The 25,358-nt window shown below is 40.6% G+C and overlaps 1 protein-coding gene across 2 annotated transcripts in view; it reads left to right on the top strand.

The window, feature by feature from the left end:
* LOC100697202 (protein ELFN1) overlaps window positions 1-25,358 on the top strand; it is a 133,467-nt gene that overhangs the window by 59,086 nt on the left and 49,023 nt on the right. For both annotated transcript variants that reach the window (XM_025908167.1, XM_019360186.2), the window contains exon 2: window positions 17,067-17,130. The gene's annotated coding sequence lies outside the window, so the exon portion shown is untranslated. The remainder of the gene's footprint in view (window positions 1-17,066; window positions 17,131-25,358) is intronic.

The following is a 25,358-nucleotide window of genomic DNA, read 5'->3' on the forward strand; positions in this document are numbered from 1 at the left end:
CATCTGACCTCACTCTACCTCTCCCACTGCTCGGTCTATCACTTACCGGCTGCATTATCCAGCTCCATTCCTCCTCCCTTTTGCCCTTTTTTTCCCCTTCCGAATCCACATTCCCACCAATTCCTCCTCTCATCTTGCCTTCAGGATCGTCACTGCAGACTGCTGTCTTTTCTGCTCTCTCTAATTTAGTGTCTCAGCCTCCTGTCCTCCTCATTTGGTCTGCCTCCTGTCACCTTTCAGTTTCTCCCTCTTTCTATCTGTTTCTTTCTTTCCTGTGTGAATTAGTTTCCTTGTCTATGTGGGTCATGGGGGTGATGAGACGTGAAATCAGAAGTGTGTATATGTGTGTGTTCTTATGACAGAGAGCAAGGGAAGGTGGACTGGGAAAATAAGTGAGGAGAGGCAGGAAGAGACACAAAAAATAGACCACGTTGCGGTTTAGATCCTGCGCAGGTGACATCCAGTGAAATGTGCAGAGTGTTTTCAAATACAAACATGACTGCAGGCACAAAGTATGATGGCTACTGTAGTCTCAGGGAAACTACTGCCTTATAGCTATTCAGGTTAACATAACTTAAACTTGCAAATAGCCCAGTTTTCAGTAGACAGTAGACATCATTGTTGCCAAACGTGTTAACATAATGTTATTATGCAAAGCACCCTTTTTATTTATACTGGACAATCTGTAAGTCTAATATGGGCAACTGTAAGCGTGATCTGTCAAATCAAAACAGCAAGCAAGGGAATTAAAGTTGTTACACAGATTTGTGATGCACATTTAATCCCTTTTGATTTATATCCTCATAATTTCAACCATTTCAGATTAACTTTTTTATCTTTGTTTTAAATGCTCATTTAACTTTGCTTATAAAGCTTGCTGGGTTTTTTTTAAACTAATCTTAGCTATCACAGAGGAAGGCCAAAGCACACCAGGGACCTGGTTCATATTCCTACTTTTGTTTTGTTCATTAAAGTCCAAACAAAACATTTGGGAAGTCCATTCACAGTGGCAAGTTTTTCATCTCCGACACCTAAAGGAAACAGGGGAAATACAGTTTTCTGCATGTACTTAATTGCCTGGCTCAGTGCCCTGTCAGATAACTCTGCCTTGTATTGCAGCAACACTTGAGCCTCTGTTCAAATGATGAGAAGGACGCGTTGTTTTCCTGTCTGCGACTGATTTAAACCCTTAAACCCTTATTTCCCTTATTACTGCATCTCCTGTCTGTTGGAATCAGCCTGTGGTGGAATATTGATATTTTTTTAAAGGGAAAGGTGCAATGCATCACTGTTATAGGCAGCACATAAAATGGTGAACACCTAACTTATTCTCTGTTTGGAGGATTTCTGGGCATGTCTAACTGGGAGGAACCCTGGGACAGACTCGGAATCCACTGGAGAGATTATACATGTTGTCTGGGAATTCTTCAGACAAGAGGAAGAACAGGTATGTGTTTCTAGAGTGAGGTATGTCTGGAGTACACTGCTTAGCCTGATGCCACCACAACCACATTGGATAAGCAGAGGATAAAGCATGGATGATCATCTAAGCCACCTAACATGGAAGCCTAACCCAAGTACCTGTCTGCAAGCCAGGGGCATGAATACTAGTGTGTTCATGTCACTTGAATTTCACTTACTAGGTGCTCACTGAAAAAAACAGTGCTGTCATATGGTTCAGAAATGACCATGAATGTTTGTGTTCAGAAGCCCAGCAGCAATATTTTCCTCTAAGATTAACCGAGATGTGTCTTTGCATTATTGACATGATGGTTGTAATGATTCCATTTAGGGTGTCATCTGTTTTGCTGTTGCTTTCCAGAATGTAAAGCATGACTGTACACTGTACAGCATGAACACTGTTAATGAATACTAAGGGAAATGCATAACCTCAGCACACCCTATACCCTATAACAGGGGTCTCAAACTCCAGTCCTCGAGGGCCGGTGTCATGCAACTTTTCCATGTGTCCCTGGTGCAACACACCTGAATACAATTAGTAGGTCATTGGCAAGAGTATAGAACTTGACTGCATGCTGAGGTGGCAACCCCTAATCCTACCTACTCAAGTAAATTTAAGTAAATATATGTATTTGGAAACATATACTTCTAAAATACTTTTATTGCACCATGTTCATTCACTCATGAGCTGCTGTAACGTGAATCAAATGGCTGAATTGCCAACTCAGCATGCAGTCAAGTTCTATACTCTTGCTAATGACCTACTAGGTTCGTTGCAACAGGGACACATGGAAAAGTTGCAGGACAGCGGCCCTCGAGGACTGGAGTTTGAGACCCCTGCCCTATAACCTTCAGTCAGGACCACCATAGTCAAAAGAAGATTGTTGTTTCCATATGCAATTATTTGTATGTATGAAAAATGCAAAGCTAGAGGCAGAGAGCGAGGCAGCAGGACCCAAAACAGAGCAGGCACCGATAATAAGAGTTAGGACACTGATCAAGTCAGATCAGCATGAAGGTAGGAGTTGGGGTGCAAAGCAGCTTGCAGATATGCAGTCACTGTGGGCGTGCTGAAGCAGCTTAGACTGCTATATAAGCGACAGATATGCAGAAGGGCATCTCATGAGCTATCAGGTGATGCGAGCTGATGGCTCAGATGATCAGCTGATCTGCTGGGGTAAGCAATGCTCGATTTAATTACGAGTATGTAAACTATGGCATCACATTGCACATCAGTACATTTGTTATTTACAGCTGCACTTTGCAAGGGAAATCTGCAGAGGGGAGATCTGATGCATGCGGTGAATATCTGCTTCTCTAGCTGTTTCACATTTAGGACAATGGGCGGTGAAATGCATTTCATCCTCAATGTCACCTAAACTGCCTTCTTTCCTCGGTCAGTGCTCCCTAGGTGACCAGGTGTTTAGATGGCTCGCTTTCTCTCCCTCTCTGCTCAGTAGAAAATGACATGATCTATGAAAGATGTCATTGGTATTAGCACAGAGGTACAGAGGAGCAGAACATCTCACCACACACTGGGTAACTACAATTTATCATCACACGGCCAGGCTGCTGTCGTAGTGGACCGCAGCAGTGGCCGTGTGTGTTGTTCGTGTCCGTTCATTTGAGCTTTTGTGGCGTAAATTGATTCACTGATGGAGTGTATGATGGAGTGGTTTTCTGACTGAGCAGAGCATGACTAGGTTGGCAGCTTCTCCTGCCTTCCAGCACACGGCATGTGTGAAGCTAACTCAACAAAACAAAGCAAAGTTTGCTTTCAACATGACGTTAACTATCTGAGGAGAGCTTTCGCTTTACCCGGGATGATCTGTTGTCGCTTCGATGAGGTTTGTCAGCAGACTGTCTGTCAGGATCTCTCTGAGCCTCATCACTTCGCCTTTCCCAGCAGCAGCGCGAGGCAAAGAGGAGCCATAAGGTTGTCTCTCTCTCTGAGCTCATTTTTACAATCTCTGAATTTAATGAGCATCTGCAGCAGAGCAGTCGATGCTTTGCTGATGAGCAAGAACTCGTTTGTTTTGATCATTCGCTATCGGGAGGACTTCAAAGTTGGAAGTCTCGATAGATTTTCTGTGGGATGGAGTGGCAGAAGAGCTCCGTGGTGAGTTGCAGCAGTGAAGGAGGATGTTCTTCTGAAATGTCAAATCAAACCCGCACTCACAACAGAAGGCAGAAGTCACGAAGGCCAAGAGGTGGTGCTGAATTTTGTCCATCGACTCGTACAAGTCTGATAAACCAGCTCCATCCAAGTCTTTCTTCTCTTGGAGTAAATTAAGCTCATTTATTTGAAGCCAGCTTTCTGTTTCTATTGAACCATGATCAAAAACTTTACTGCTGAGTTAACATAAGTTTGCGCTGTGGGAGTATTCTCCTGCTGGTTGCATAGCATGAATCTTACTTTTTGATAAGATCCAGAGACGCTGTTTGGCGTCTGAGTCAAAAAAAAGGAGAGGCTTCACTGATCAGCTACTGCTTTCTGTGTGATGTACCGTGATTATACTCTGATCGGGAAAATGACAGCTGTTGCTATATGGTACCACAATACTGAGGCAGGTCCACAAATTTTGATAGCTTGGCTAAATTTCTCATGTATGACTTTGAAGCATCCATTAAGCACCCTGCACAGGTTTAACCGAACTGAGCAATGAATGAAGAGAGCACCTGCGAGTGTGCTCTCTGCCAGCACAAGGACTCTAGTTGCACAGCGATGACATAATTGTTATGCTTATCATGTTTTCACTCTTAGTGTCTATTACACGGGACTCTGCAACAAGACGTGCATGAAGCTACTGCTTTATTTCATGCGAGGCCTCATTTTACAGGATTGTATCATGCAGAAATGTGACTTGTACTGCACTCGAGGCATACAATACCACACCACTAATATTAATAGTAATAATATGTTACTCAGTGACATTAATATCTCCTATTTTCAAATCAAGGGGGAAATCAAAGCAAATGGTTGCGCCATCATGCCTCCGTCTTCTCAAACAGTGATGACTGATAACCACCTCAACCCCTTTCTCATAATTACGAGATCAGGATCTCATAATTATGCGATAGTGTCTCATATTTATTAGATAGTGAGTCGTAATTATGAGAGACAGATGTTATAATTACACAAAAAGGCCTGCAGTGTTTGGTGAGTGCACTGCGTCTCCACAATAAACAAACTCAGTAAAGCAAGGAAGGGATTTAAATAAGCTCTGAATACTTCAGGTGGCTAAAAGCAACTTAGCTAATGTAACACATGAAGAATCGCTCAAATCACTCATTTATTGACCTTTTTAGTTAGCTGTTCACTTTTACTTTTACGATTTTAAACACGCAAATAAATGTTAAAAAAAAAAGTCCTCAGGGGCCTCTTACATGCTGCATGACGTGCTGAATATTAGAAAGGTGTACTATGAAGTAAGACAAATGTGATAGGTGATAGTGAGGAGTCACTAATGTGGTGCTCGGCTAGATCATTAGAGTAATTTACACTGCACACATCAAACATACCCATTTAATCAGAGTAAATATCGAATCAATAAAAGCAATTTTAAGTGTGGTCTGTCTGGAAACAAAGTGGAATTTCTATTCCTCGACTATCAGAGTTAAATGTATTGAGTTGGAAGCTCTAATTTGGAGCTGTCACATTACAAACAAACAGCAGCGTTTCAGTGCATTGACTGAAAAATAAATATATGAATTTACAAATTTGCACGATTCATTTGGAGCAGCAGTGCTCTCTTGCCTTAATTGCAACAACACTATAGCTTTTTGTCTTTGCTCTGTCCTTCAGACTGACCTGTTCTTTTAGACTGGAGAAAGCAACACTCGAACGATTCGCTTTGTGCAGAAGAACGAGCACAACAAGACACTTATCTATCTCTAATCCAGATTCTTAGTTTTACCTGTTAAGCTAACACAGCCATGCTATGTTAAACTTGCTTCTCTGAATTATTATGTTCATTATTATTTATTTGCAGTCATATTTCAGGAACTTCAGTAATGACTTGGGATCTTCACGTTACTTGTTTTTGGTTTTGTTTTGGGACTGTTCATTTTTCAGATTTGTTTTTATTTCACGGCACTTTGTTAAACCACTTGGAGTGTGTTTGTAGAGACCGTTGAATGCATAAACACTGAAAAGTGCATTTCATTTGCCGCTGTGTTTATCAGTGAATCTGGACAAATTCGTTATGAGACGAGTCTCGGGTTTTCCCACAGAAGAGAAATAATCAAAACACTAACGCAGAAAAGAGGTCAGATTCATCTTCAGATGATTTAAGAGTTGCAAACATTTTGTTTGCAATTTTGTTTTCAGCGTTTTAGCGAGCTTCATCTTTACTTCAAGATAAAGCTTTGATGTAATTTAGTTAAAGCTACTTTCTCTTATTTTATCTTAAAAGAAAATGTTTTTCCTCCTATCTGTACCTGTAGTACTATGCATGCGTCACAAACCTTTTATGCTTTTTACGATGACATTTAAAGACACAAATTGTATATCAGTCACGTCTGATGTTGTTCTGAGCCGCACAAGCTACGGTTAAAGAGCTCTTTGGGGCTTTCTGAATGCTGATTCAGTTTTGTTAAAGTTTCCTGTTTCTGCAAAGAGAAAAAGTGCACAAATGCTTAACTATGACGTTAATGATGTTGGCCAGAACGTGGTGTAACAGCAGCTTATTCTCTTTTATACTTTACAAATAACATTCTTTACAACATCTTTTCTCCCTGTACCCACCCCATCCCCTCCCCCCAAACCCACTCTCCTTCCCTGCTGCTCCTCTCCTCCCTCCCTCACCCCCCATCTCTTTAATTCACATTATTTTAATTCATATTTCATCCTTCACTGTTTTATTCTAACTTAATCTATTATTCACGGCCTGTTTTAAAAATGTAACAGTGCGAAGGTCACTGATCCGTGCTGGCTCCTCCCCGGCTCATACAAGGCAGCGTGCACGCCTGGGCCTGCGTGCACGCGCACTCTTGTGCACACGCGCACACACACAAGTAAACAAACAAACACACCAGCACACATGAAACTCTAAAATGTCTACAGAAATTATTCATGAAGCTTGAGTCTAAGGTTTTTTCAGAGAGGCTTCATGGAAGATGAGCAAGAGACAAATAGACAGAAAGAAAGAAACAGATGAACAAAACATTCAAAGAGAAAAATACATCCATTCCTGGACTGTTACCACTACTGTCATTCAAATTTAAACGTAGTAAGCCCACTGCACGTGATGCCAGGCGGACGATTTTGGGGCTCCGAAAGCTACCGGAAATGAGGAAACACAAACGCTAAACACAGACTTAACAACCACAACATAGCAGATCAACACAAACCTGGCAACCCAGATAAAGCAAACACTTTTTACTGTGTGTGGGGGGGAGAGCAGCAGATACAGGGATCCAGATTCTGCCATTCTTCAGTCTGTGTGAATACATGAGAAGGAAGTTCCTTATTTGAATAAAGCTAAAATTTCAAGGATTAAACATAAAACATTAAACATCTCAGACCAAAACAAAATTTAATATTTTCTTACAGAAAAATAAATGTCAGAGAATGTCACAGTCAGAAGGAAAACCAGTGGGACGACACACACGAGCGAATCTGTGCTTCTTGATTTTTACTTGTCCTTCCTGTACCCCTTACATGAGCACCTTACTTTATATGGGTTTTGTTAGAAGGAAATGAACATGAATTTTAGTAATAAATAAGAATGATTAGACTGTGATGATGAGTAGTAGAGCAGATGAGAGGAGAGTCCAACAGTAGGAAAAGTAGGACAGGACACCCCCAGAGTTTAGATGCTAGTGATGGCAGAGGTGAAGCAGCCAGGATGAGGTGGAGAAGGGGTGGAGAGAATCTGAAAGGCAGAATGACAAAAGACAGCACGTGGAAACGAGACTGACTGGCTCGCAGAAGGCGGGAAAGAAAGTGATTGGGCCAGAGTGATAATGACTTACAATGAAATTTTTATTTTAGTTTCTAGGATGGGCTACATGACCATCACCAAGAAGCTTGGTGAGAACGTGACAACTGCTGGTGCGATTATTATGAAATGAAAGAAATATAAACTTATCGTCAGTCGCCCTTGGCCTGGAGTTCCATGCAAGATCTCGCCTCATGGGCTGAGGCTGAATGTGAGAAAGGTGGTGGATCAGCCCAAAACTACACGGGAGGAGCTTGTTAACATTCACCAGTTATACCACCTTGATATCACACAAGGTGCCCCTGCTTAAGAAAGACCGTGTACAGGCCCGTCTTAAATCTGCCACTGAACACGTCTAAATGATTAAAGGGAAAATTCTGGAGAAATCTTAAATCAAGCTCTTTGTCATCAACTCGACCCGTTGTGTCTGGAGCAATGAACACCACGCCCACAGTCAAACATGGAGGTGGAAACATGGTGCTTTCGGGCTGTTTTTCCGCTAAGGGTACAGGATGACTTCACTGTATTGAGATGCCACTGGATGGGGCCATGTATCGTAAAATCCTGGATGAGAACCTCCTTCCTCCACAAGTGTCTCCACCAAGGACCAAGTCGTGTTTTGATCAAATACCTATTTCAATCAATGACATGCAAATCAATTTATAACGTGTATGTAAAGTCAGATGTTTATCAGGGCGGTCCTTATGTGAAAGGGGAAGTGTTACACTCTGTAAACCATATTGAAGTTAATCAAGCAAATCAGATAGACAGACATAAGGACAGAGAGTCGCGTCTGAGGAGGGACAGGAGGAAAGTGACAATAAGAAATTGGACAGATGTTGCATACTGAGCCAGCAGATGGTGATGAGAAACATGAGAGCGAGAGAGAGAAAGAGTGAGCCATGGCCATAAAGAAAAAGATGTGAACTAGGAATGAAATGAGAAAGAGTGCAGGGGGGCGATAGAAGAAAAATAAACTAGAAAAACTGATGAAGAAGAAAAAGAAACACTGCATGCAAAGTAACCCACATGTATTCACACTGACTGGTAAATTCATACTTCAGATCATGGAGCAGTTCAAAAGCATAATCAGACTGAATAATAATAATAATAATAATAATAATAATAATAATAATAATAAGTCAGTGACATGCCTCCGGTGTTCCAGTGTGTGCTTCACTTTGAAGCGAACAGTCTCACACATAATGTACAGACAGCCTAACCCGACTGTCTTCCTCTCCTGATGTGCATCTATGCACTGAATTCTAATTGCCCCCTTTGCCAGCCAATTAAATGGCAGTATCAGTCACCATGACAGCTCATTAGCAAATCAGCATTCAGCTTTCAGGCAATGTCTTCTCAGTGTGCGTGTGTCAATGTGTTTGTGTGTCAGTTTGCCCAGCATGAAATAGCTGATCGCTGACCCGACCACGTGTGTGTCTGGGAGTGCTGCTATTAGCAGGAAATTGAAAAAGTTTTTCTCGTTTTTTTCCCCTGTCCTCTGGGACTGTGCATGCAGATAGACAAGAGGACTGTGAGCTCTGATTCACTGTGTTTTATATCTGCAGTTGCTCCTGAATCCATTTTCATTTGTTTGGAGGAAAGATTAGCCGCACGCCTGGCAAGACATCGTCAGGCAGTGCAGGGAAGCGGGATTGACACCTTGCCAGAGAGGAAAACGACCCAGCAAGCATGCTGGGAGTAATGACTAAGAACAATGGCATTGCGCCTCATAACCAAGGGAGTTCAATTATGATCTCTACTGCTTCAACTATGACTGTACTTTATGTTGGAGTCAAGTTGGATGTTTCTGCTACTGATTGTAAAATTGCATTACAAAAAACCAAAAAAAGAACAAAAAAGAAAAACATCAGCAACCAAATTGAAATGAAATGAACATTTTATTTTTATGATTGTGCCTTTTGTCTGTGGATACACCAGTTTGAAAGTCATTAAACAGCACCAGTTCTACTTTTCTGTCACGCACCGACAGTGAAACTAACACACTCACAAAAAAGAAAAACACAAACTTGATACAAAAACTCACTTCAACTTTCAAACTAATGTGATCTCTTCATATACAGGTATAAACACAATTCAGGTTTCGCTCCTGGCTGGTAAAACAAGCTACCAAACAAACACTCCCTGATGTGTTAAGTAACATTGTGACACTGTGCAGTCAGAATCAGCTGGAGCACCTGGAACACAAGCAGAAACTTATATTGGTTTTCAGTACGCACATTGAATATTAATGTTTGAATAACTGTGCTGGAGTTTCAGAAACTTCTTTTTGTTTATATTACGGTCTTAGCGTCTTCATTTTTCATTATCATTTGCAACTAAAACCAGCCAAACAAAAGCTACATAATGGGAGAAAAGGAGGGCATAATTTCTTACTTTGACTGTATTATGTAGCAAGAAGCATTGGTTTGACAGTGATAAGAATGTATAACATCAAATCAACTGAAGTCAAGTCAGTCTTATTTTTACAGCCCATTATTAAACGTAAATGTTCAAACATACTCAAAACAGGAGGAAAAAACAGTTAAAAACAGCCTTTTTATTCATAGCATTAACATGAACTCCCATACCACACTGAAATAAAGCCTCGCCCACTGCTCAGAGACCTCCAGTATTCCCTCACTGCTTGCCGTGTGGTTTCTTGAGGCTGTCACTAGGTGGAAAAGGTTAGAGAGAAGGTGCTGCATTAAAAACCTTCTTGTCACTTCTGTGGTCACTAGACGATTGGCCCATAGTCTGCATGGAAGACACTAACACTGGTCAACTACTCATGGAGCAGTAGTTGGGGTAGAAACCACAAATGGGGAGTGTTCACCTTCAAAGTAAAAGTCGTGTATTACGGCTGCAAAACACAGATTTCATTTCGCTCACAGGTCTCTGTGTGCCTAGGGCCTAAGGTGGTTAAACTCAGGAGCAGAGCTGATGTTTTTTGTGAGTTTGACCAGCAACCTCACATTTCTGATAGTTATAGTTAGTGGCAGTTATAATACAGTGGATTCATTAATGCACTGCATGTTTCCTGGTCACTCACCTCATCACGCTCTATGTGCTTACACACCACTCTGCATTTAATCATTAGTTCTCTTCCACAGTTCTCTCCCTCCATCACCCCCATCAAATCAAGGCAGATAGCTACACCGTCCTGAGCCTGGTTTCTTCCTGTTAAAAGGGAGTTTTTCCTTCCCACTGTGGCCAAGACTTGCTCAAAGGGGGTTGTTTGATTGTCTCTGTATTATTGTAGGGTCTCTGCCTTACAAAACTAAAGTCTCTTGAGGTGACTGCTATTGTGATTTGGTGCTAAATAAATAAAATTGAATTGAATTGAAAACTGGTCTGGCCATCTTGAGATCAAATTCGGTTGTGTTTGGGTCATGAACCTAAATGAGTTTGACACCCCTGGTTCTGCTCTTGAGCTCTAAAAAATAATACTATCACAACAGAGACAAACCAGAGGTGTGACTCACAGTTGTAGGAAATCCACAGAGCAGAAGAGGAAGTACTAAAAAGCCCTGCTGTTAACCTGATTTAAACTGCTAATTGCTTCTAGCATTTTTCTACAGAACCTGGTGTTGGGTTTGTCTTCACTGGAGTTGTGTGCTCAAAGGTAGTCATACACTAGGTAACTTCTCAACTTAAGTATTCATGTACATGCTTCTTTAAGCTTTTTTTATTATTAAACTGACAAGTCTTTTGCACAGACAATGAAAACAGAACACTCGAATGCCCATCTGAGGCTTAGAAATGCTGCATCTGCCAGTCACAGCTAGGAAATTAATGAAACTTTCAACACTTCAAATCTTGGTTGCCTAAAATACCTCCACCCACTTCACTACAGCACACCACGTCTAACAAAATGCTGCCTGCTCTGGATTTGTAAGCCACAATTATAAGCACAAGTTAATTTACATTGTGTGCCTGTGTCCCTGCCTGCTCAGCTGTGAGGCCACCCACTCAGAGGCTGTGAGGCTAATCCCAATCTCAAAAGACGTGTTTTTCTTTCAAAATAAAATGCCTTCACATTTGATTTGAAAGTCACAATGACAGTCATTTTTATTCTGGAAATACATAGTGTTGAAATATATATATATATATATATATATATATATCAACACATTGATGCAGTTCATGCATACTCAAGTGTCTGCGGAGTGGGACAGAGAGGGTCATTAAGACCAGGTACAAAGTCCCAGTGTACATAAAAATTTTACCAGCTAGCTGTTTCCCCTTTAAGTATTCCACTTGTTCCTCTCTCAGTTTGGCCTAGTTGCGTGTTCGATTGTTCTCATCACACTCTACACCTCCTTTAGACTGTTTTTGTCGCAGATTGTTCTCGCCGGTCCTGGTAGGTGTTGTTCCATCCTCCATTCTCCTTTTCGGCTCCCTCTGGACAGACTTAACTTCCTTTCTTCCCCAAAGCCCCGAGAGCTCTCTTCTTCCTATTTATAAGGGATTTGATGGCTTTTGTCGTCCAGCGTGTGTCCTTTGGAAAACACATTTATTGGTATCTTAAGTGTCCACGCAGACACCGAGGTAATCTCTAATGCCGTGGGAGAGTCCTTTGATGTCCCACAGAGCAGGTTTGGCTCTTTGCATTCGTTAGTGGTCCTGCAGCCCATCAAACACTCCTGAGCCCACACACTTACAGTCTTGATAGGAGCGGGCTTCTGCATGACAGCAAAGAAGGATCAGGATCAGTCTGTCTGCTGCTCGGTGTCAGGCAGGTGCTGTGCAGCTTCCTACGGCTTATGCAAACTTCATCCAGCTCTTTATTCAAGCACGTGTTGTTGACAAATGTTAACACAATGCATACACCGCATGGTACATTCCACATACAGGGCATATGTTTATAGCAGTCAAGTGAAATGACATTCAGAGGGCTGAGACAGAGGCTGCCATGGCCGGCTCAGAGTGCCCCGAGCTTGCCTGCGGCCAACCTGATTTTTTTCTTTTCCCTTTTTTCTTTTCTTTATATATATATATATATTTCTCTCAGCAAATCAGATATCCCACACTACAGACCTCCCACTAATGGAGACCAGCTGAGTCTGACTCACTCACAGTGCTCCTGGGCTCGCTGGTCACTGCGTTTTTAGCCTTTACAGACACTAGTTTGTCAGGATAACAATAAACACGCAGCACCTCTCTCTGCTGTCCTCTCCATTTGCAGTCAAGGGGACTACAGAGAAGCAAGCACACTGCTAATGCATAAGGAATACTTGAAGAGCACTCAGTGTGCGTCTGTGTGCGAGGCAGTTCAGTAGTAGTTCTATGTTTAGCTAATTTGCCACAGGTAATGCATCAGAACCTCAATTTTAGCTGTTCTTTGTTTTACTTTAACACCCCCCACCCCTATCATTTCCCCATGTTTTTCTCCTTTATTGTTCTTGTAAACCTACCAGACCTCCTCTGTTTCATCCTCCACTGCATGTGGATTCACCTGAATGATTTTAATTTGTGTTGTCTCCATTCGGTTTGTAATGTCAAATGCCAGAAATGACACGAGAGACAGAAGTGTCTTTGTGGTTGATCACAGAATACGTGTGTTTTCACCGTCGCCCTCTGCGATTACGGAAAGCGTGTGATGTTTGAAAAAACGGATCCCTGCAGTAAAGATCAGAGCTGCGGAGCTCAGGGATGTTGTCTGAATGTCTCACTGTTTATTCTGGCCAGCAGGCTCCAAGGACTCACACAAGTACAAAATGGCTACACTTGTTAGCAGTATCATTCGGCTGTAAGTAACATTCTATAGCCATTCATCTGCAACTGTTTGCTATTTTGCCTTTTTCCACTCAGGCAACTTCTCATTCCCCAGAATCCTCCTGTTCCTCCTTCAGTCTCTCTCCCTCTTGGTTCTGTCCATCTCCGCATCCTCAGGCTCAAGCGGCTCTCTTGCTAATAAAAAAACATAAGCTGCGGTGCTTGAATGAGTGTCTTTGTGTGAGTATGTTTGTGCAGATGTGATTTTTTATTTTCGTCGTCATTTCTTTCAATTGTGGAAGTAGATTTAATCATTTTCAGTTCAAAGTACCAACTCCAGCTTTTGGCCAAATGACTTGACTTTAGACTTGACATGTCTGAGTTGACTTCTTGAGCCTGTAAAAAAAGCTGGAACATCTCCAAAGACATCAGGTTTATATTTTTATTCTTTTTATTCTTATATTTAGTTTCACTCTCAACAGCCTGATCTAACCTCAGACCAGTGTTGGGTAGGAAAATGTGATGTGATTTTATTTTCCAGTACCACGCATACACACTTCGTAAGGGGCAGTCTGTGATGGGTGAAGGGAGTACAATGTAAAAAACAAAAAAAGTGTAAAAAAAATGGATACAATATTACAAGGCAAGCGCTACTATTCAGCGTGTGGTAAAAACATATGGGAAAAAATCTTTAAATTAATAAGGAAAATTCCATCATTTTAAAATCATATATTATTTTACTTTTCACTGTAGCATGTGATGATTATGAACTCTGTGTTTTGATATCTATGTGCGTGGCTGGTTTGCTGTCAGTAGTCTGCTGGTATCAAAATGTTTAAAGATTTCTGGAGAACTTTGTGGAGCCTCTGAGGCTAAAACACCTGCTGGTGAAAAGGTCATTAAATGTTTCTGAACTGTAGGGATGGCAGCAAGTCTGATGTTTGATTTCTACTTATTAAATACAAAAGATGCAACATGTAGGTGTGAATGATTGGATGTCTGCTGCTGAGCTGCCCGAAAGCAATGCAACAACTTTTTTCATTGGTAATAAGGAATACATATTCTGTATAAGTAACTGGTCTAACACTGACAGACAGACAAAACAAACAATAAAGAAAAAGAGAAAAAGAGAGATCAGCATCAGTCTCTTTGTTCTGGTTTACAGGCCTACAAAAGGTCCCTTGAGTGCTCAAAATAGAGGAAACTACAATAAAGGGATTATGTAGTATACTGACTATTCAACAAGATGCATAAAGCCAAGACTCCAAAGCTATGCTCAAGCTTGAGAGAAGCCGCATGACTAGATTTGGACTTTTCTTTAATGACATCAAATCATCATGACTCAAAAGGACTTGAACATTTGAGCTCTTTGTCCTTTTGAAAAAACAGAGATAATCTTGTAATTTTTACTTATGATTAATACAACACGAATCAAATTATGCAACAAATTGATATGTGTTACCAGTTTTTATGTGCAATATCTGAATATAGAGTAGGTCTATGAAAAGATAAAACTCATTCTGGGTCGAAGATTTTTATTGCCAAAAAGCATCTTGACAGAAGAATAGACCTCTGCATGCATAACACATAACATTCTGTCAATTTGCATTAAATTATCCTGCAAAATGTAGATAATCAAATTATTGAGCTCACAATATCATGTAATGCAATTTAAATCTAATTTGTAATTCTGCAATGACACTTATCATTAGTAAAGGTGATGTAGGGGAACTGTATGACAATTACTGCCGTGAGTATTAGGCTTCATAGACTTAGGCAAGATTCACATGGATGCATTTCAGGCTTCGACGCCTTCACTTCTCATTTGCGTTGAATCGGTGATGTCACACATTGCCAAACTGAATTATGGATCCATTGTTTCGCTTTAGTCTTCCTGCTTGGAGTCAAAGTCGAGAGAAATTCAACTTCCCAAGGGCCAGTGCAGCCGTCAGCCAATCAAATCACATTTGTTCAAATGATCCAGTGCAGCTGTTAGCCAATGAAATCATTTTATGCAAATATCCTGAGAGAACGATGTGTTGCCTGTGCAGTCGGGTAACAAAATGTAATTCTGTCACGAGGTGAAATTGGTCACAAACAGGGGGCTGCACCAGCAAACACATGCTAACTACAAACCAGGTGATAAAAAATGTGAAAAAGTGCAATGCTGGAAAAGTAGAATGTTTGCCTGTAAAGTAAAAGTAAAATAGAAGCATTTCTGGTTTGTGTCACACTTTCCACAGTTTCGCTACTGCCCAGAGAGTACTTGAAATGGGGGTTTGCAGATATGATAGCAAGTTCCAGTCTGCTAAAGATCAAAGCAATTGCAAGGAGGTTGCCAACTGGTTGGGAAATGTACATTTTTCCCTAGCAACCAGTGGTTGCCAGACAGCCAGGCACTGGCCTCTAGACCTGTGGGACTGGGGCCTTAAGGACTCAGCTGGGTTCTTGATTGGCAGTGCATTGGCAAATAATAATGAGCTACAGACAGCTGAGAGCATCTGCAGGCAGACATGTTGCCTGCTCTTGCTTGTGTTGTTGTTGGCTAGTGCCAGATGCGAAGAAGAACAAAGTTCTATCATACAAAGAGTTGAAGTGAAACAATTAAAAAGTGTCCTCTAAAGCCACCGTCTGTGCGTTTCATATTGTTATATGGCTGATTTGTAAATCAATCGCCTGTTGACAGTGCACCATCGAGCTGTGCACTGTTGTGTTTTTTGGAAGACTGCACTGGAGTCTAATATGTTTGTGTTGGTTGAGAATAACTCTCCATATCCAAATACCTAAGAAAACGGACAGAAACGCAGCACCATAAAGGTCCACTGAACAAAGTCGGCAACAGTTAGCTAACTAGCTGGTTATTAGTGCTATGACGATCATGCCAGCAAAGATGCCCTCCTCAACCATGAATCCTTTCTTACAGGGATGGACAAAATAATATGAATACCATGATATATTTCCATTCAGCATTCTGCAAGCCTACGTAAGTAGCATGACTTAAAACGTGCTTAAATCAATAATACTGCCTCTGTCTGAGTCTCGACACTGTTGCATTTTAAAAAATCTTGCTTATCCTCAAACAGCAACCCTGGCTTAAATAAGTTGCATGTTTGTGAAGCATTTGTGGGTCAGCCTCGTCACAGTCAAAGGTCTGTTGTGGTGTTGTCCTCTGTAATGGGCTGCAATGACCTGGTCATATTTTAGTGGGGTTTGACAAAATAATAGGGGTACTTTATAGTAACATAGCCGGCAGGCTTTTGCTTTTTTGTTTTTTTGTTTTCTCTTCATCCACCAACTGAATGATGGGAGTCTCTCCTCTACACACACTCACATACACATGGGTCTTGACACAAGTAAACAGTCATGTGCCAGAGAGGCCAGAGGAGGTTGTTAGCTCTCTCTGTGTGAGACTTTGTTTTTCCTGCGAGGCAGAGCCACATATTAGCCTCAATATATAGGGGCTCTTTCTCTCTGTCTCCCTCCCTCTGTCCATCATTGACTTGCCAACTGTCAGATGTTGCTGTCATCCTCAGCCGTCCCTTCATTTGTCTCTCTAATGGGAATCCCCCTCTGTTTTCTCACACAGCTCTTATTTCAACAATTCCTCACTTTTTTTCCCATGACTGTGTCCCATTTCACTGTCAATCTCTCTTCCCTCTCTGACACACATAGATTTTTTAATGTCCTATAAATGTGTTATATAAATCTAATTCATATTATTATTTTGAATGACTCTCGCGCAGTAACTGCAGGAAAATGGCACATTCAGACTTATAGTAAGCAGCTCCTGTGTTTTTCCTGATGCAACCTCACTGCTCAGCTTTCTTGTTTTTGAAGTAGAGGCATTAAATGGGTTTAATGACCTGTTTCATTCTAACCTAAACTAACCTCTCTCTATTTTCTTCTTCCTGTTCCCTTTCCCACTTTTTGTCCCTTTTTTGTTAGTGATGTGAAAAGTGCTCTGAGACTGAAGGCTCAGCTGGTTTGGAAAGGACCTCCATCTGCAAAGGTAAAAAGTTTCCCCCCTTCCTCTTTGTGTCTGTCGGTTTTTCATTCTGTTCTCTGTCTCTGCTTTTAAACGCCAACCTTCACTGCTGGATGAGAAGACATCTGCAGAATACAAAGCAGAGCTTTAACAGTTTAGACAAAAAGTGGCATGCGGCAAACATTTCAGACAAATGCACAAAATACACACACACACATACATAAACAGGCGTGCACCGTGGTGAAAAGGTAATTCATCACATGATTTACCCTTTATTTCCTTTGAGAAAATGTTCATGACACAAACGCAGGAGGAGATTTTGTGTGTGACCGCGTGCACACGTGTGTGAGGAGAGATGAAAAATCCTATTATCTCTTCCCTTTATGAGAAATTGTGAGCTGTCAAAGTTTAAGGGTTACGGCCACCCAAGGACACGGGACTGGTAACAGAAAAATCTAGACGTGTTTATTGTACACTCAAATTGGAGCTGTGCTTAGAATGAAAATACCACAATATTTCAAACTTACCCTACTGAGCATTACAGCATGAGCCGACGGTGTTTTATGTTTTGAATCGGAAGCTTTAACATGATTTGTCTAAAGTCAAGCAGGCTTGTAACCAGGGTTTAGAAATTTGAAAGGTCTAAATTTTACTCTTACTCTGTCACCCTGATAAAGATAAGAGGCAGAGGATTCATGGATGATAATGATAATGGTTGACGATCATATTATAATGCTGGAATTCTTCTTTGTTTAAAGTTAACAAAGTAACGATGTTTATGCAGGGGCATAAACAAACGCCTTCGACGCTTATTCCCTTCCGATGCTGACGGTGGATCATGGAGACCAGCGCATAGGCTGCAGGCCTGGATGTACTGTCTACATTGGCTGTCTCTCACCCTTTACCCATCCCTGTTGCTTGTCATGTGTTTCTTTGGTGTATTAAGAGTTTCTTCATGTGCTATGTGCAGAGGTGTTTTTTTCTGTTCTCAAACTGATCTCCCTGTTGGAGCTCAGTCTGGGGGGAGTTATTGTTTTCTCCTTATCTTTCCTCATGTTGTGCTTTTCCATGTTATACCCCTCTGACCTGTCTTCCCCATGTGATGTTTGTGTAATGTATGTATGGTCGGAAGGGTAAGACGGCGCTGGCACGGCTGGCAGCCTTAACCCAATTTCCCTCGGGATGAATAAAGTATCATCAATCAATCAATCAATCAATCAATCAATCAATCAATCAATAACCAGGTATCAGAGTCGCACACATTATGTAAAGTCAAACCTCAAATAATGTGATGATTTCCTGAAAACGTGTGGTAGCTTCTGTGTAATAACCAGAAATCACAGCTGCAAAATGCCACATTTCCTCAAAATTTCACAGTTCCTATAATTATAAACATAGGACAAGAAAACAATGCTACATCCAAATGTTAGAATCATGAACCAAGCATGGATGCTGTGGTTATTTTATATTACACTACTAGGAAGTAAAGAATTTACATATGTAGGCTGAATGATAGCGACAAAAGATTTATTAATAATAACATTCAGCTTTCAGCACTAATTTAATCATTTTTTAAGGATGAGGTGTTATTGGTAAACCTGTTTAATCTAGTATCTCTTTAATAAGTGTGCAGTCTGTTTCTACACAGTACATGAACCCGTGCCAGCAATGTTGCTAGTTTATACAGTTTCACTTAAAAACACAGAAAAGTGAAAAAGTAAAAATAATAAACTACACTTACGAGACTTAGAGTTGGCAGTGGGTCGTAGAGTTGGAAGACGATCAAAACCAGAAATTTTGAAAACCATAAATAAATGTTGTAGTTTGCATCTTTTGCAAGAGGGACCTTGTATATAGAAATATAGAAGTATAAAACAAAACAAAAGAATAACAAAGTATTTCTTTGCTTGAAATTACAATAGCACAGCAGGAAAAGATGCATGTTTTCACATATAATAATATTTTAATCTTCCTTTCACTGACAAACACAGTAAAACATTGTTGGTTTAGCCTCCGTGCATCTGGTGCATATACCTGATGTAGTCTGATTATAATTATGACTTGTCAGAGGTTACTTATGTTTGCATGATTACAGTGTGTTAATCAGAGGCGTGCACTGAATGAGCATCAGCACAAGCTGAATTCCAGTCCTCTTTTGAGATTTTACTTTCCTTCCAAATTAACATCAGGTTGCTACAGTACAGATCTATAAAACAAACAATCGCTTTGTGTCATAGATTAGGATTGTTAAAATTCAGCTTCCCAGTACAAACACACAAACACACTGTGATCTGTTGATCCCTGAGCCTCTCAGGCTTGTTGTGAGGATAGGCCAAAGCAAAACTGACCACCAGAATTTTTTTTTATTCTGTATGTTTTAGCAACCTGGGCGTTGTAACATTAAAAACACCTGGGGGATTTTATTTAGATCATATATACTCCTTATATGTGAAATACTGCTCAGTGAGCCAGTTTAAATTTTACGCTGTCTGGAGAACATATTCAAACAGTCCTTTGTTTTTATTTAACTTTTAAGTAAATAATTGAAACGTGAAGAAGATGGAGGGATGGATGGATGGATGGATGGATGGATGGATGGATGGATGGATGGATGGATGGATGGATGGATTGACAGATGAAGGGATGGATGGATGTTAAAGAGTCCTACTGAAGTGTTCAAATGTAAGAAGTTGGGCGTAAGTCAAGTGTGTCACTGCACCAATGGCAGCGTACCTCTGAGATACTGATAGCTATGATAAAACAGCAGCATTTGATTGATTTGTGATGAGAACTGATTCACTGATCAGTTACGAAACACTGAAAGTCATTAACACGTACACAACAGAGGCGGTGTCATCAAAACATAAATCTTGTCTCTTATCCTCGGCATGCTACACGAAATGTCTAACTAACTAATGACAAACAAACACTATTAATGACATTGTTAATCATCACTTCAGTGTTTATTAACAGCCATCAACGATATACTTAAGTGAAACTAATGCTAGACTGATCATTCATTTAAAATGTTGATTATATAATGATCAGAATAATAACTTTGTGAAGTTAAACTCATGACAAAGCTTGTGTATGTAAAGGGTCTCGAGGACCAGCCACCAGTAGTGCAAATTTTCTGTGTATTTTGAGTTCGAACCTATATTCATGAGGCAGTTCACAGGTTTGATACCTGCTCTGTAATTATTGTCCTATTATTGCCACTTCCTGTGAAAGTGCTCTTTGTCGATTCTTCTAGGGTGACAGTGTGTCAGCCTTCAGTATTTGTTTGTGATGCTCCCTGTGGCCTGTAGCTTTTTGACAACACACTGGTGCCAATTTGTACACAGCAGTATTCATCCAGTGGCATACATCTCATTCTTTAAACAGTCCTTGTCTGTCAGAGCTCAGCGCAAACTAAAAGATTCCTAAAACAAAATTAACAGCAGGAGGCTTTGCACATCTTATTATGATTGTATCCACCCAGTGTGCCAGGATCGATGATCAAAAGGAGATAATGGTTGACAGAACACTATCATTATCATCAGTTTCAGCGCTTATATTGTCACTGTGACCTTCTTTCATCAGACTAATCATTATCATCATTATTTTTATCCTGCACAAATGTACACACCATTGTGCCTCCGTCCGTCCCTCCATTATTCCAGCCTCTCTGCCAAACAGCGTCTCTGATCCTCCAGACACAAATGTGGCTTCCTACCCTCGTCTGTCAGCATTTACACACCAAATGGTGTTTGACCAAGATTCAAGGCTTCTCTATTCCCATCCCTAATGCATGTGAATGACCTGCTTGCCTACGTCTGTCTGCGTATGTGTGTGTGAGGGATGTGTATGTGCGTAATGAGGTGATTTTTATTCGTCGTCCCTGTCCTCTTGGCCTGTCAAGACCGCAGATTCAATTTGAGTGGTGAGATAGAAAGCGAGAGATTATGCTTGTCTCTCCCTGTGTGTGTGTGTGTGTGTGAGACAGAGTGATAGATTCCTGCCAAAGGATTCTCATCTTTGAGCCCAGAATCAGAGATGGATGCAGAGATGAATGCTATTTTTGCAAGGCTGTGTGTTTGCCTCTGTTTGTGCATGTGTGTGCATGTGTGTGCGAGAGAGAGTGTGAGTCTGTGTGTGTTTGTCTGTATAGGAAAGTAGATGGAGAGCTCAAATTTAACAACTTGGCACCAGCCTGTGTGTGTGATAGAGAGAAGAAAAGATAAAGAGCGAGGAAAAGGGACAGGGGTGAGGAAGAGGGCTGTTTGGGTGTGAACAGGGGAGTGTGTTTGTTGCGACGAGAGATTTTTTGGGAGAAAGTGGAATTTTAAATTACAGGAGAGCAGATTATCTGACTGGGGGAGACAAGTGCTGCTTCATCTGTCTTGTGAGCCAAGCAGGCACAACAATGAGTACATGAATTTACATACAAAGACATGCTCCTTTCCACTGAGAAATTAGACTCTTTCCCATGTCTTAGTGTGTGCGTATAACACCATGCATCCACGCATATCCACACATTTTGTTATCAGTGCATGTGGATTTGTGTGCATTGTTGAATTTGGACAACATGTTAAGTTGAGTCTCAAAGGTGTGCCAGAGTGGGAGCTACAGGCTCAAAAGAAAACCTGATTCTGCTTTCGGAGACTTTTATATTATGTGACATTAGATTTTTAATGCTGACATTTAAGTTTAAAAGAAGCATTTTATTACTGAGTTGTTGTCTGAGATGGAGCTACGTTATGTATGTTTGCTAGTTTAATTCTATTCGGTTTTATTTGAATATAGCCCCAAATGATACCAACAGTTTTATATTGTAAACTAAAAACCTTAAAATAATAGAGAGAAAACCCCAACAATAAAACAAAACCCATATGAGCAAGCACTTGGTGACAGTGGGAAAGAAGAACTCCCCTTTAACAGGAAGAAACCTCTGCCAGGACCAGGCTCAGAGAAGGACAGTTAGTTACTGAGGGCAGAGACACAGGACAGAAGACACAATGATAATAATGATAATTAAAAAGCAACTTAACAAGCAGCAACCTGCATCAACCAGCTCTGGGGTGAAGTCCACCTCCTAGGATTCATGAAGCATGTGAAGGAGTTACTCACTGTATAAAGGATAAGAAGCAGATATACAAGACATTTTGCTTCATAAATATTCTATTTTTTCACTCTTTTTTGTGAAAAAGGGAAAAGTCATCAGCAATTAAGTTCTACATACAGACATCTGAAACATTACTATATGCTTCAGAAAGATGTATTAGAGCTTTGTAAATCCAAAAACATCAGATACACACTGCTTTAATCTTTGTTTTCATCTTTGTTTCTGTTTTAGATTTATCTTAAAATGGATTCGAATCTTATCTTTTTCCTCACTGATGTACACACAAGACTCCAAAATTATAAAGTAAAGATGTGGGTTTTTTAGACTGAAAGGCTAAAATATTCCACTAACAATTTTGACATTTCACTTAACAACAGGTTAAAATAGTGATTTCTGAGGAACTAAGAGGATAAGCAGCAGCCACTCCCTACTAATCAAATCCACTTCATTAATTAATCATCGGCAACTGTGACCACAGCTGCAAAAACAGACGTTTCAGTAGCCTGCTGGTCTGGATACATACCAGTGTGTGTTAGCACAATGCCACAATGTTCCCAGGACTGATCCCAAGGTTGGACTGTGCAATGCTCAGAGAAATCTCCATAGGGCCCACTTAGCATGTTAAAGTTCCAAGAAACAAAGTGAACAAGTAAGGTTGATTTGGAAGGGTTGCTAAGAGAAAGCCTCTCCTTTCTCCCTAAAAAGAACATCAAAGGTTAGGTTTGCAAATGTGCATCTGAACAAAACAAAACACTTCTGGAACAATGTCCTCTGAGCAGATGAGGCTAAAGGCAGATATCAATCAGCAATCGTGCACAGCACCATGCTTGGAGAAAACCAAACACCTCATACAGCTGCTGGAAGGGTGATGATTTGGTCTTGTATTCCAGTCACAGGGCCCCTTGCAGTCATTGAGGTGAGCACATTCTCCTCTGTATACCAAAGTATTGTAGAGTCATTAGTGAGGCTAGCTGTCTGACAGTTAAAGGTTGGCTGAAATTGGCTCGTGCAACAGGTCAATGATCCCAAGCACAGCATAAACTCTACAACAGAATGACAGAAAAACACAAGAATCAAAGTGCGTCAATGGTCTAGTCAAAGTCCAGACTTCAACCTGATAGAAATGCTGTAGAGGTGCTTAAAGAGAGCTGTGCATAAATGACTGCCTGCAAACTTCAGTGAACATAAGGAAAGAACATGATTGCTGCTAAAGGTGGTTCTATAAGCCATGTATACTCTATATAGCAATAAATACTTTTTCCTCAGTCAAAGACCTTAAGTAATTACAAAAAAAGTTTTCATCCAGTCCTGTTTCATGTTTTTCATTTACCATCCTCCCTGTCCCTGTGGTAGAAAAGCTCCACAGCGTGATGCTGCCACCATCGTGTTAGACTGCAAGGATGGTGTTAATGAGGTGTCTGACTCAGTGGCTGCTTCCCTCCACAGACATCATTGGGAAAAGCCAAAATGATGCTGTTTGATTTTAATGGTAAACATTACAGAGTCTGGCTTGACTCATGCTAGTTAATCACATCATGGCTATGCAGTGCAGCCAGTGGTCAAAACTCCACACAGAGACTTTCATTTCTGCTGAAGAAAATGTATTTACATACTGTCTGCACCAAAAAAAAGGAGAAAAAGATGCAGGAAAACACGCATGACATCATAAATTATACCAGCTTGTGAGTGATCAATCACAGGGCTGTTAGGACTCACAGTATGTAATGGTGCGTAATGATACAAAGGCTGCTTCGGGGCTGTTAGTAAACGCTGACACTGCAAGAATGAGGATAGACCAAGTCCTATTTTCTGGCACACGATCATGATTGAGCTTCATGCTCAGAGCAGATTTAGTAGGGGTGTCTCAGCAGTCCTTTATAGTGGTAGCTAAGATCACTGCTTAGGTTGAGCTATGCAGCGTGGGGAGTTGTGTTTGTGTTTTGTTTGGTTGTTTTTGATATGATTAAAAAAGGAGTTATATCAAATAAATGCATTAAAAATCCAGTTTGAAAAGATTGTATTATATAAAGATTGCAGTGAAGCAAAAATTGGTAATGATGAGAAATTGAACAGTTCAGCACTGAGATCATCACAAAGGGGCATTTCCTTTGAATTTTAATTAGCAGGAAAAATTGTTTTCTATGAAAACAGAAAATCATGAAGAAAACCTTTTAATTTAAAAAAACAAAGGATTTTTCATCAATTGTTGTTTTCGTTTTACAAATATGACTGCACTAATTTTTAATAGTCTTTTGCTTCTACTTTATAAAGGAAGCCAGAATGAACATTATTTTCCTTTAATATAAGCTCAAGTTGATTTGATGCAATAAGAAATATCATGTCCAGCTCGCTGTGACATCACTGAAGTCATCTGATATCTCTCTGGTTGGGTGTCGGCTCTGGTAGACATCCAAATTAGACAGAGCGGCACGCAGAGGAGATCCATCTTGGTTTATTGATAAAGCACAGCGACAGCAGGAGACACATTTCACCACTCAGCTGTCACTGGCACCACACTTTAATTATCCATGTATCTACCTTACTGAATGCGGGCTATTTGTAAACATCAATATATATATTTTGGTCAAATTAACTGCCGTTCTGAGGATTAATGACAAAGAAGACCAAACTAAACATGCAAAATAGCGTCTGATTTCTCATTTGAGGAACTTTTTTGGTAAAGTTACATTTACGATGTGAACGGTGTGAAGATGTTTTGGAGTTTCTATTTTAGGAAACTGAAATAGATGGGAAATTGTTTTGAAAGCATTTGAATGCACAGTCTAGAGCCTGGATGGCGTTACCTGTGGTTAGCATGTTAGCATAAAGAGGGATGCAAACAACTTCCTGGGCATCTAGGAGTGCCATCAAGATGTAACTGCATGGGTAAAAGTTTGTGCTGCAGAAGTTTTCCTTCATGGTAATGTGACCATATTAGTATCATCCCCTTCTATACTTGGCATGCTCATTCATGGTCACCCTAACTTTCTGGAACTATCAGCAGTCGCCATCAGATCCAGAGTAATGCCTCATTGAAACATATAACTGTACCATCACAGATGGACCCTCAGTTTCTCGCATCCATCATCCAGCGACAGCACATTATAGAAGATATAGTTCATATCTCTTCAGCTTTTTTTCTCATCCT

The sequence above is a fragment of the Oreochromis niloticus genome, linkage group LG6 (genome assembly GCF_001858045.2).
Source record: "Oreochromis niloticus isolate F11D_XX linkage group LG6, O_niloticus_UMD_NMBU, whole genome shotgun sequence".
In the NCBI taxonomy this organism is placed as follows: domain Eukaryota; kingdom Metazoa; phylum Chordata; class Actinopteri; order Cichliformes; family Cichlidae; genus Oreochromis; species Oreochromis niloticus.